This window comes from Balaenoptera physalus (assembly GCF_965194825.1).
Source record: "Balaenoptera physalus genome assembly, chromosome: 16".
NCBI classification, from domain to species: Eukaryota; Metazoa; Chordata; class Mammalia; order Artiodactyla; family Balaenopteridae; genus Balaenoptera; species Balaenoptera physalus.
In genome coordinates, this window is record NC_138898.1 from 62197829 (window position 1) to 62209874 (window position 12046).

General features: G+C 45.9%; 1 long non-coding RNA gene across 1 annotated transcript; it reads left to right on the forward strand.

The window, feature by feature from the left end:
* The first annotated feature begins 2603 nt into the window (after positions 1 to 2603).
* LOC309645187 lies at positions 2604 to 10879 on the forward strand. Its single transcript, XR_014254783.1, has 2 exons — positions 2604 to 9477; positions 9827 to 10879. It is a non-coding gene; the product is annotated as an uncharacterized lncRNA (long non-coding RNA).
* The last annotated feature ends 1167 nt before the right edge of the window (positions 10880 to 12046 follow it).

Here is a 12046-nt window from a genome sequence, read left to right on the forward strand (position 1 = left end):
TTACGAAATGGATGCATATTTTCCTTTCTGATTCCTGTAACAGGATAAATATGCAGTGAGCCTGTCCCACCCTTTGGAAACCAACGTGGTCTCTTATAATGTTATCCTGGAACCACAGCCAAGAGACAGCCATTACTTGGAGGATGGCTCCAAGTACACACAATGTCTTGAGACATGAAGAAAAGTTGGATTCTTCCTTCATAAATTGTTTTGAAGGCAAGAAGCCAGCAAGGCAGAAACCTGTGGGGTTGAGGGAAGGATAAAGAAAGAAGAAAGTACATGTGTTGTGGTTCCATGATAAGCACTTGGAGGCATCCCACAACTATATGTAGAAGTTCACAGGTATCATCCTTTCCTACAACACAATATGCAATTGTTCAAGATCTACTCGAAGATAATATATTACCATATGACCCAGCCATTCCACATCTAGGTATTTATTCAAAAGAAATAAAAATGTATATCCATACAAAGACTTGTAGAGGAATGCTCACAGCATCTTCCTGTACAATAGCTCCAAACCAAGAACACCCAGCTGTCCATCAACAGGTGACTGGATGAACTCATTGTGCTAAATCTATCATCCATATGACGCAATGCTGTGCAGCCATAAAAGGCAATGAACTTTTGGTATCTGCAACAGCAACAATGAATCTCAAAAATAACTATGCCAAGTGAAAGAAGTAAGACAAAAGAAGAGCACACACGGTATGATTCTATTGATCTAAAATCATAGAAGATGCAAAGCAACCTATAATGACCAGTGTTTTCCTGAGGACGGGAGGGAGGGAGCGAGCATGGAGGGGCTTGCAAAGGGACAAGAGGAAACTTTTGGGGGGGGATTCATATGCTCATGGTCGGGATTGTGGTGATGGTTTCACAGGTGGATATGCATGTCAAAACTATTCTAATTGTGGGCTTCCCTGGTGGTGCAGTGGTTAAGAATCCACCTGCCAATGCAGGGGACACGGGTTTGAGCCCTGGTCTGGGAAGATCCCACATGCTGCAGAGCAACTAAGCCTGTGCGCCACAACTACTGAGCCTGAGCTCTAGAGCCTGCGAGCCACAACTACTGAAGCCCGCACGCCTAGAGCCCGTGCTCCCAGCAAGAGAAGCCACTGCAGTGAGAAGCCCGTGCACCGCGACAAAGAGTAGCCCCCGCTCGCCGCAACTAGAGAAAGCCCGCGTGCAGCAACGAAGACCCAACGCAGCCAAAAATAAATAAATAAAATAAATAAATTTATTTAAAAAAACTATTCTAATTGTACACTTGAGACAGTGTGGTTTACTGTATATCAGTTACATCTCAATAAGGATGTTAAATAAGAGAGTGCATAGGTCTTCTGATGGAGGAAAGTGCCAGACCAGGAGTTATGAACCCAGGCGTACGATGGCAGAACTTTAACTCGGAGTGATTAGGCTAGAGGAAGGAGAACAAGTAGAAGAAATAAAGAGAACAAAGCTAGGAGACCGGACAGAGGCAGCGCTGTAACCTGGCTGCAGGATGCTGAAGAGTGAACTAAGCCAGTGGCCACGAGGAACCGGGGGAGGAGACAGAAGTCAAGGGACAGAGTCCAGGAACGGGTGGTGGGAGCACTCAGACGAGGCGCAACCACTAAGGCGCGGGGGGGGCGGGCAACTCAGAAGTCCCCCCGCGGTTCAGGAGTTTCCACTGATGCTCTCCACAGCCAGTGAGAGCTAAGTCACAAGAAGATCTGGCTGTGGGGACGTACAGTTTCCACAAAGAGCTTTGCTCTTCCTTTTCATACTAGAGCTTTTGCGTCCTTTAACTGGGCAGTGCAGGCCACCAGGATCACCCGAGCCGGGAGAGAACCCAAACCTCACTAGTAATTCAACCAGCGCGCTCCTCTTCCAGTTAATTCCGCAGCCTCTTGACAACCTGCCATTCACAGCTCAGAAATCCTCCCAAAGTCTCCTGCCACTCCCCTGCCTCGTGCGCTCTCTCTGTAGTGAACGCTGCTTCCTTCCTTGAGAAAGTCTCCCTCACAAAGCAGTTGCAATACTGCCAGCTACTCCCCAGAAATGAGAGAGACCGAGGGAGCAGGCCGGGGGCATCCAATACCCCTCGGTAACCAACCACTCCTCGGCCCCTGGAAGAGAACAGAAACTCAACATACCTTATGACCACATCTCCACACAAAAGAAACTCTCTAGGCGACTTATTTTAACACATCAGTGTTACAGATGCGTCTCAACAAAGGAGGGCAAACAGTTCTAATGAAAGTGGGGACTGACACGGAGCTCACACATGACAATGGGTTTGTCATTGATCAACAGTGAAGCAGGGTGACTGACTCATGCTTGTTATGTCTATTGTCAGAAAAAGAGTTTGCACTTCTTTCTTGGGTTCTTAGAGCTAGAAAAGATTTTTGGCGTAATCTAGTCAACCATCAGTGAGTGCAAGGCAAGGCATTATGGAATCCCAAGGAACAATGGTGGAGCTTCAATGCTATAGGTTGCAGGAGATGGAGAGAGTCATGCGGTGAGAGGTGGGCAGGCCCCAAATCACCAAGGGACTGATGTGCTCACCTAAGGAGTTTTCATTCTCTCCTGAAAGCTGGGGAGTGACGTTCTCAGATGGCAGACTTGAATAAAATGCAGCCAGTTAAGAGACAGGGAGACCCTAAAACACCAAAGTCTGGTCTAATGTCACAGAGATAATTAGGGATGAAGAAAGGGGGAATTCCCTGGTGGTCCAGTGGTTAGGACTTGGCGCTTTCACTGCCGTGGGCCCAGGTTCAATCCCTGGTCGGGGAACTGAGATCCCACAAGCTGCGTGGCATGGCCAAAAAAATAAAAAATAAATGAAAAAATAAAATAAAAATATACCAAAAAAAAAAGAGAAAGGGCTAGTATGGGTACAGTATGATGCTGGCTGGCTCACCAAGGCCAACCCCTCCAATCTGCTCACCTTCATGGCTCTGCTCTGTGCCTGCAGCTCATCTTCCTCCCTGGTCCTTCCTTGTGACTTCCAGAGGTGCTAATTCATTGGGTGTGCTGCTGCAGGCACTGGCTTCTTCTTGATCAGCCTAAGCCAGGACCTCCTGCATTGTTTCCCTAGCTGGACTCCAAGAAGTGCACCTCTCTAACATCATCCTGTGGCCTAGACCCTCTCAATAGTAATACAGCTGCACTAACCCTTCTGTTCCTCTAAGTGCCAAGCTCATGTCTGCCTCAGGACCTTTGCACATGCTGTTAACCTCTGCCGGGAATGCACTTCCACCTCACTCTCCATCTGCAAACGGCGCCCCATCCTTGAGGGCTCATCATATATCATATCTTTAAAGCAGACATTCCTGGTTAACCTCTCCCTCCCCCCCACCCCCAGCTAAATGAGACCTTCCCTTTTGTTTTCCTTAATAGCTCTTTTCACAGTCTGAAATGATAGAATCCATTATATTCTATGTTTAACAACAGTCCTCCACACTAGACTCCACGGGGCAAGGACTGTGTCTAATTTTCCAACTCTGTATCTGTGGCATTTATCCCAGTGCTTAGCACAGTCTATGCCCAGTAAACATTTGTGTGAACCCTCAAGCCCATCTCGCAGCCTTAATTCTGCTCCTCTCTTGTCTGATACATGCTTAGTTATAGCAGATGCCCTCAAAGCGTTTCTGGAATATTAGAACAGTCCTATTCATAGAAAGAAACCGTTTTTAGTGGACCTTTGGGGTCCTGAGACCTGGGTTCAAATCCCAGCTCTACCCGAGTGGCTATCTAGTAAGTGACACTGTAGTCCGTACTGTAGTATATAGTAAAGTGTGTCAGCACTTAGTAAACAGGAATCGTGTTCCCAGCTACAGAGCAAAAGCTGTGACTGGACAGGAAATGGCTTCTACTTGGTAAAAGTAAGTGTCTGCAATATTGCCCAGAACTCAAAGCCTTTGTTTTTTCCTGGAAATAAAATAACAGTATAATTCGGTTACACTTTAAAAATAAAAGAGTAGTTTCCTCACTCCCACACTGTCACATACAGAAAGTTTAGGTACAAAGTTTAGGCTGTTGCAAGACACGTCTCCGTATAGTACATTTATATTCATGTGAAGTACATTAACTTATGTAATTGTATACATTTGTGACTTGCATCAGGGTCTGAAACCCAACTCTGCCCCTCCCTAGTTGAAAAACCTCAAGAAATTTACTGCACTTTTCTGAGCCTGTTTCCTCAAATGCAGAACCTAATAGGGTTACTATGAGAATGCAGTAAATGTATGTATAAAGCACGTGAAGCCATGTCCCACACGTGGCACGTTCAATGTAAATTTCAGTGGTGATTGCTAATATACTTAAGACAGCGCCTGGCGAGCGGTAAATACATTCTCACGTTAGCGGTGATAAATCAACTTTTGCTGAAGTCCATTGGATGAGATCCGGGATCTGTGAGAATTGCCAGGACAAGGGCGGGGGTGGTCTCTGAGCAGCTGGGGGCTGTGCTGCTGGCTGGTTCATGAGACCTTAATGGCTCATCCTGCAGGTGCTGATGGGGCACTGTCGCTTTAAGAGAGGAAGTCAAAGATGCTTTTCCTTGAACACCACAAACAAGTGAGAACGGCAGTGCTCTGGGAGGGGGCTGGGGATTCAGATTTTTATATTTCACTTGATATGACATGTTCTAACCTCGCAAGTGCAAGTCCATCCCCTCTTTGAGGCATACTTTCACAGATATATTAAGAGTGTCCATCCAGGAGGTTTTTATTTTTTTTAAGCACTTGAAAATATTTAAGGCTTTTAAGCCAGAGCAGAATTTGGAGTAAAGGGTAGAAAAGAGCCCGTATTTTTCCCTCTAATATCTTATAGCAGAGCCTCCTTCAGAGAAGTAAGATGGCAACAATTTGGTGGCCAGTGTCAGGGGCAGGGCACCTCCACCTGGTTGAAATTGTTTTCCAGCTTATAACCAGCAAATTAGGACATGCTTACATGCCTGGGAGGTAATTCTCTTTAATAATTGGTTTCCTTTGGCATCTCCGAGTGGCTTGTTGAAGAGAAAACTCGAAGGTGCCTAAAGAACACTGAGGTTTTCTGGGTTCTGGCTTCTCAGGCATGAGAAAGTGCTAAGGAGAACTAAGACCAGGAGAGCCATTTATCCATTTTACAGAGAGGAAGCTGCAGCCTGGGACGCCACCAGATCACACAGTGGATAAGGAGCCAGGGCTGGTATTTGAACCCAGGTCACTGTGGTCTCCAAATCCAGGGCTCTTTTTTTCTGATACTTAGGAGTCTTTATTTATTGACTTTCCTATTCCCAGAGAATCATTGTCCAACAGCATCATATTTATCTCGGTGCACACATAAAGCTGGCCAATGAACCCTGAAGTCTAAGTCAGCTGGGGCTGGACTATAGGAAAGTGGGGTCAACAGAGAAGAAAGACATGAGATATTTACAGCCTCTTTCCTGACCCTGGGTGGCACTGCCTTTGTGTGATGCCTGGAACTGTAGCAGTCATCTTGAGGCCACGAGGTAAGAATAAACTCCATCTGATGCTGGCATACCAAAAAGAGGGAAAGAACATAAATGCTCATCATTATGCTCCTTAGTTTCTCAACCATGGAGCCCTGCAGAAAAGCCCATGTCCTTGGATGATGGAAAATAGACTAGATCTCTACTATATGACTGCCAATAGGATAACTGATAGAAAAACTACAGAAGTGACACGTGCAGTGAAATCTCTCCATAGTCGCACAGGGGAGGTCTGGTCTATATTCCACAAGGAGAGTGCTACCCAGGGGTGGAAAACAATCTCCCTCTGTGTCCTTTTTCTAAATGGAAGAACAGCTTTCCCAGAATATCCCCAGCTGATTTGGCCTCATGGTCTGTTGACCATGTTTATGTCACATGCCCAGATTACTATATCAATCACTTGACAAAAGGAATGGAACTGCTGTGACTGTCTTAGATCACTGGTCTTCAATCCTGGCTGCCCCATTAGAATCATATGATGGTGCTTATAAAACACAGTCAGGCCTGGGCTCTACCACACCTCCGTTCTCCCTGTGGACGAGAGTTCTCTCTCCTTGACACATAACTTGAGGTCTTCATTCTGGAAAACTCCTCTCATTTCAGAAGGTCAGACAATTTCTCAAGTTATGAACCTGACTTTGTGATACCCAGTGTGGCATATACAGTCATTCACTCGACAACTCTTCATTGAGTGTCTACAACAGGACAGAAATTGCTCAGATTGATAGAGGTGTTATTCCGATCAATACGGCAGGGAGGTCCTTGATCTCATGGAGCTTTATATTTTAGTGAAGGGAGACAAAAGAATAAACAGATACCTACAGTAATTTCAAATGGTGTCAAATGCCATGAATAAAGTAAAACAGAAGAATGTCATGAAGAGAGACTGGAGATGGGGTGTCAGTTTATACAGAGCAATCAAGGAAGGTCACTTTGAGACAGAGACGCTGGAATTGGGACCTGAATGGCTGGAAGGCAGCATAACATTCTTGGAAGAGGGAGCAGCATTCCTGATTAAGAATGAAGCCTGTGTGTTTGAGGAACAGTCATGAGGCCCATGTGCCTGGAATGATGGGGAGCTTGGTAGGAGACGAAGTCAGAGGTGGGCAGGAGCCTCCTGCCTTAGAAGTTGTAGTGGGTTGACCGGTGGCCCCCCAAACTATATGCCCACCCACAACCTGGAAGTGTGACCTTATTTGAAAAACGGGGTCTTTTCAGATATAATTAACAGTCTTGAGATGATTTTTTCCTGGATTACGGTGGGTCTTAAATCCAATGACAAGTGTCCTTGTAAGATAAAAGAAGAAGAGAAGACACAAAGAGGAGAGGGTGACGTGAAGACTCGTGAAGACACTGGAGCACAGCATCTAGAAGCCAAAGAAAGCCAAGGATTGGCAGCAGCCACCGGGAGCTGCAAGAGAGGCATGCAGTGGATTCTCCTTCAGAGCCTCCTGAAGGAACCAAACCTGCTGACACCTTGACTTCGGATTTACGGCCTCTAGAACTGTGAGGGGATACATTGCTGTTGTTTTAGGGCATCACATCTGTGGTAATTTGTTACAGCAGCCCAGGAAACGAATACAGAAGTCACGACTCAAAGTTGACTCAAAGGGCAGCCACTGTTCTGGTCTGAATTGGTGCTACATGTTGGCACCCCGTCCAGCTCCTGAGGAAGCAGGCCAGACTCCTCCGAGCTTGTTCCCTCCCTGAAAACATCTGCCTCTCAATTCTGAACGTTCTAGGAAATGTACAAGAGACCATCATTGTGTCGCAATTCAATTCACTTGAATTCACGCTGCTTGAAAAGATTACATCTGTATGTTTGAAAATTCTGTTCAATTGTTGAGCATGTCTTGGCATCCATCCTTGCACTGAGCTTAAATTATCTTTCTGGTATTATCAAAATTCAACAGTAGCATTAATTGTGCTGGGCCCAACTCTAATGGCTTCAAATAATTATTAGCAATTGCTCATTATCTCTTTTGGAAATCCTAAATATATACCTATTTTTTAAGACATTGACTCATTGGGACTGGAAAGGATACAGACTTCCATTCTTGGGCTAATGTGAATCAGGGCATTGTTCAGGAAAGTAAAAGTTTGTGGGTGTGTGGATGCCAATTTGGAATATTGATCATTTTGATGGATAGGCTAAGCCTTGTTGGGATATCAAGCCTCTGCTTTCAGACGTGAGGCTCAAAATAAGATGTGGGGAGTGAGGAGGGAACTGTTTTACTTTGTTCTCTTAGCCATCTAAGTTTCTCCCAGGGTTGCTTTCCCCTCATTTCTTAGACCCCCATCATCCCGTACCTTAAAACGTTTGAGTGATCTTGACTGGTTGCATCTATGGTTGGTTGACAAGTTGGCTGGGGCTGGCTGCTCCAGGATGACCTCACTCACATGCCTGGTGGTTGGCTGGCAGTTGGCGCGGGTGGAGGTCACATGTCACCCATCATTCAGCAAGATGGCCTGGGCTTGTTCACATGGCCGCTGGGTAAGTTTCCAAGAACAACAGCGAAGCACACAAGACCTCCTAAGACCTCAGCTGGGGACTGGCACGTGCTGTTGCCTCCATGACATCCTAGTGACTAAAGCAAATGCTGGGGCCAGCTGGCATTCAACAGGTGAGGAAGTAGACTCCACATCTTGATCAGAGAAACTACAAGGTCACATTGCAAAGTTATGGATGCCGGGAGTGGTGAAGACTCAGGGACACTTTCGAAATCAATCTAGCATACACACATATTACGGATAAGGAAATCCCAGAGCTCAGGCTTGGGAACACTATGTTATCAATGGGCACACCACTCCCCTTTACCAGTCCTCGTGGGTAGGATCATCTTTGCCTGACAGGTTGAAAGTCCATAAAGAAAGCCACTAACTTCCTCTGCTCCTGAGTCACTCAGAGTCTGCAAAACATCCTGGGATCTTCTGTCTCTGCCTCCTCCTTCTCCTGATCCCTGGGTTCAGTTAACTGCAGCCAGAGCTCCCCGAGCACAGACACCGGCAGCTTCCAGGGCAACAGCAAAGCTTCCATGGATCGGTCCTCCCTCGCCTAAGTTTTTCTTCCAACCAAGGAGTGACGAGCCTCTCCACGCCATTGGAGCCTCATGCCCTTTCTCCACCCCTTTCTCCAATTCTGAGAGGGCTGAGGTCCCACCCTTGTAAGAGATGAACACCCAGGTCTACGCTCAAAGCCAGTTAATGGGAAGAGATGGGAATGGGGTGAAGAGTTGGACCTGATGTTTGAACTGCACTCATTCTTTGTTGCTGCTGGTTGGGAGCCTTTTTTCTTTGCATCTGTGTGAAAAGGAGTCAGGAAAGAGGCTTAGGTCTTGGGGAGGAGGGAGAGGATGGCTTTTGGATTTTAATGAAAGGGACCAAAATCAATCCAGGGAACCAGGGCAGAAACAGACACTGTGGTTTCTGCTTGCCCAGCCTCAAGTCCCCTGCAACTTCCAGGACCCCAACCTTCCTTTGGGAATCACCTTCCCAATAACACACATTCTATCTCTTGTCCACACCAACAGATTTAATGAAGTTGGTAAGAGCCATTGTGAGTCAGCCCTGGGACTCTAGCTAGATGTCTTGGGGAAGAGAAGCTCTCTTTCCGGTGGTTGCTTAGTGGCTAGAATAAAAGGCTGGAACTCTTGGTGGCATCTTGTCACCTCATAAGGAAAGCACATCTGCAGATGAAGCCAACACAGAGGAAAGCGGGGACCAGAGATAGAGGGAGGTGACAGCACTGAAGAACTTGGATCCATCCATTCCTGAAGCCAATATTACTGAATTATTCAGATATGAGCCAAGTCAGTTCTCTCTCTTTCCCACCCTTCCCCCTTTTTCCTCTCTCAGTTTATGCAAGTCTGAGTGGGGTTTCCAACAGCCCTACCTCATAAGGAAATTCAGTCATAGCTCCATCGATCTTTTTCCAAGATTCTTAATCAAAACTCCTCCTTTCTTCCCCAACCACAAAATAAAATTGCCGGGCTTCCCTGGTGGCGCAGTGGTTGGGAGTCTGCCTGCCAATGCAGGGGACACGGGTTCGAGCCCTGGTCTGGGAAGATCCCACATGCCGCGGAGCAACTAGGCCCGTGAGCCACAACTACTGAGCCTGTGCGTCTGGAGCCTGTGCTCCCCAACAAGAGAGGCCGCGATGGTGAGAGGCCCGCGCACCACGATGAAGAGTGGCCCCCACTTGCCGCAACTGGAGAAAGCCCTCGCACAGAAACGAAGACCCAACACAGTCATAAATAAATAAATAAATAAAAATTTTTAAAAAATCATTAATTCTATAAAAAAATAAAATAATTAAAAAAAATAAAATAAAATTGCCATGCGTATCAGTGAATGCAGAGTCTGTGGTGATGAGGAGGGGGCGTGGATAAGGAAATTGCTGCCTGCAATTAGCTGTGTGTCTGCAGCCCAAAGCATCCTACTTCTCATACACTCGCCCCTCACACTCTCATGCACCCTCTTTCCTCTTGGAATCGAGGCGAGATCAATGTGGGCATGCAGCATCATGTCCCATGGAGGTCCAGGTTTCCAGTTAATTATCTATTGGGAAGAAGGGGCAGTTAGGGTCTTGAGGTCACCTGTGTCTTCAGGAACCTGATGCTCTCAGACTGCCTCCATTCCAGCCTTCACTGAACCAGTGTGATTGCCATTCAGGCTTTCCTGAGTACTAAGCCACACACACACACACACACACACACACACACACACACACACACACACACACACACACACACACACACACACACAGATACAGAGCATCGGTGAATGTAATATAGTTGAATGCATACAAAGAAAACTGACAAACAATTGGAAATTGGGTAATATATGTATTCCTTTTCATTCAAGTGTCCATCTTCTCCCCCAGATTTCCACTGGCCCATAGCTGCACACAGTCTTGGTAACGCCTCTCTCCTCTCTTTTTATTCTCTTTACCACTCCCTCCCAAGAGAAGAGCTACGTATACCTTTCTCTCATTCTACACAAGGAGCATCTCTCTCTTTCTCTCTCTCTCTTCCTGAAGGACACCAATATCCACAAGCTCATCTTCTACAGCAAATGGCTCTCCAATGCATTATTTCAGACACTAAAAGAAATTCCTGGCTAGATCTTAAAAATAACATTTTCCCTTTATAGCTTCACAGAAAAATATCGGGTAGGAAACACCCAATGGTGGTTGGTTAGATTATAGGTGATTTTTAAAACTTGTATTTCTAATGGTACAGATGAACCGGTTTGCAAGGCAGAAATAGAGACACAGATGTAGAGAACAAACGTATGGACACCAAGGGGGGAAAGCGGGGTGGTGGTGGTGGTGTGATGAATTGGGAGACTGGGATTGACATGTATACACTAATATGTATAAAATGGATAACTAATAAGAAACTGCTGTATAAAAAATAAATAAAATAAAATTCAAAAAAATAAAAAAATTAAAGATTGTATTTCTAACTAACTTTGGGGAGCAGATGTATTACAGTGTTGCGTAAGTATCCCAGGCAAGAAAATAAAGAAGAGTAAAACTTTACTTGTAGCCCACACAGTGGTACTAACCAGTTATTCTCAGACCCACAGGACCTGGGCTTCTCTGATAATATGAGGGCTCTGAAAGTGACACCTATGGCATCCGATTCTAGCCTCTCTTTCTGGAAGGACTTCAAGGACACTTTTTCCTGCTAAACATTGACACTCAGAGCTCAGAGAGGTTAAGCAATTTCTCTAAGGTCACACAGCTCGGAGGAGGCAGAGCCAAGATTCAGACTCAAATGTCTGACCCTACACACAATGTTCTTTTCATTACTGTATATCTCTATCCAGAGAGCCTGAAGCTGGAGATTCAAGGATCCCAGCCTGTGGAGAGAAGGAGATCTGAAGATGCTGGAAAACACTTGGCCAGGCATCATGTGTGATTCTTATGGGCTTCTCTGACATAAATGGTGAGTGTTCTGGTACAGGACACACTGCTAGAGGGATGCATCCCCCTCACACTTCACCCCCTCTGAGAAGGTACGCCCAGCATTCCTGATCACCACCAGAAACATTTCACCTGTGTGAAACGATGCTGGGAATGACCTTCAGAACGATTATTCCTATAAAATTATGTGGCTGAAACATGGCCTTTTAAAAATGAATGTGATCAGACTCAATTTGGCTATAGTCATTCAAGACACTGACTCATCAAACCTTTATTAGAACCAGCGGATGGTCGCCATGGTTTTCTGCCTGGGAGTTTATGATCAAGTCCCCCACCCCCAACTCTGGAGCAAAAGCAATGTAAGCTACGGATGGTGTGTCTCCATCTGTGCGCACATTTGTGATGATGCGTTTGATCGAGGGGGCGGGAAAGTAGATCCCACACTGGGGGAGGCAGATTATCCTTCCCCAGATTCTTCCTCCAAGTTTTGGGCTCTATTTTATGTGGAAGACAATTAAGCATCAAATCTTAAAGTGATAGGACCTTGGTGATAGCCATGCAAAAGCGGTGGTATAACGCAGCAGCTGAGAACTTGAACCAGACTGTCTGGCTCCTTTGATCATTCATATCAGCATTTA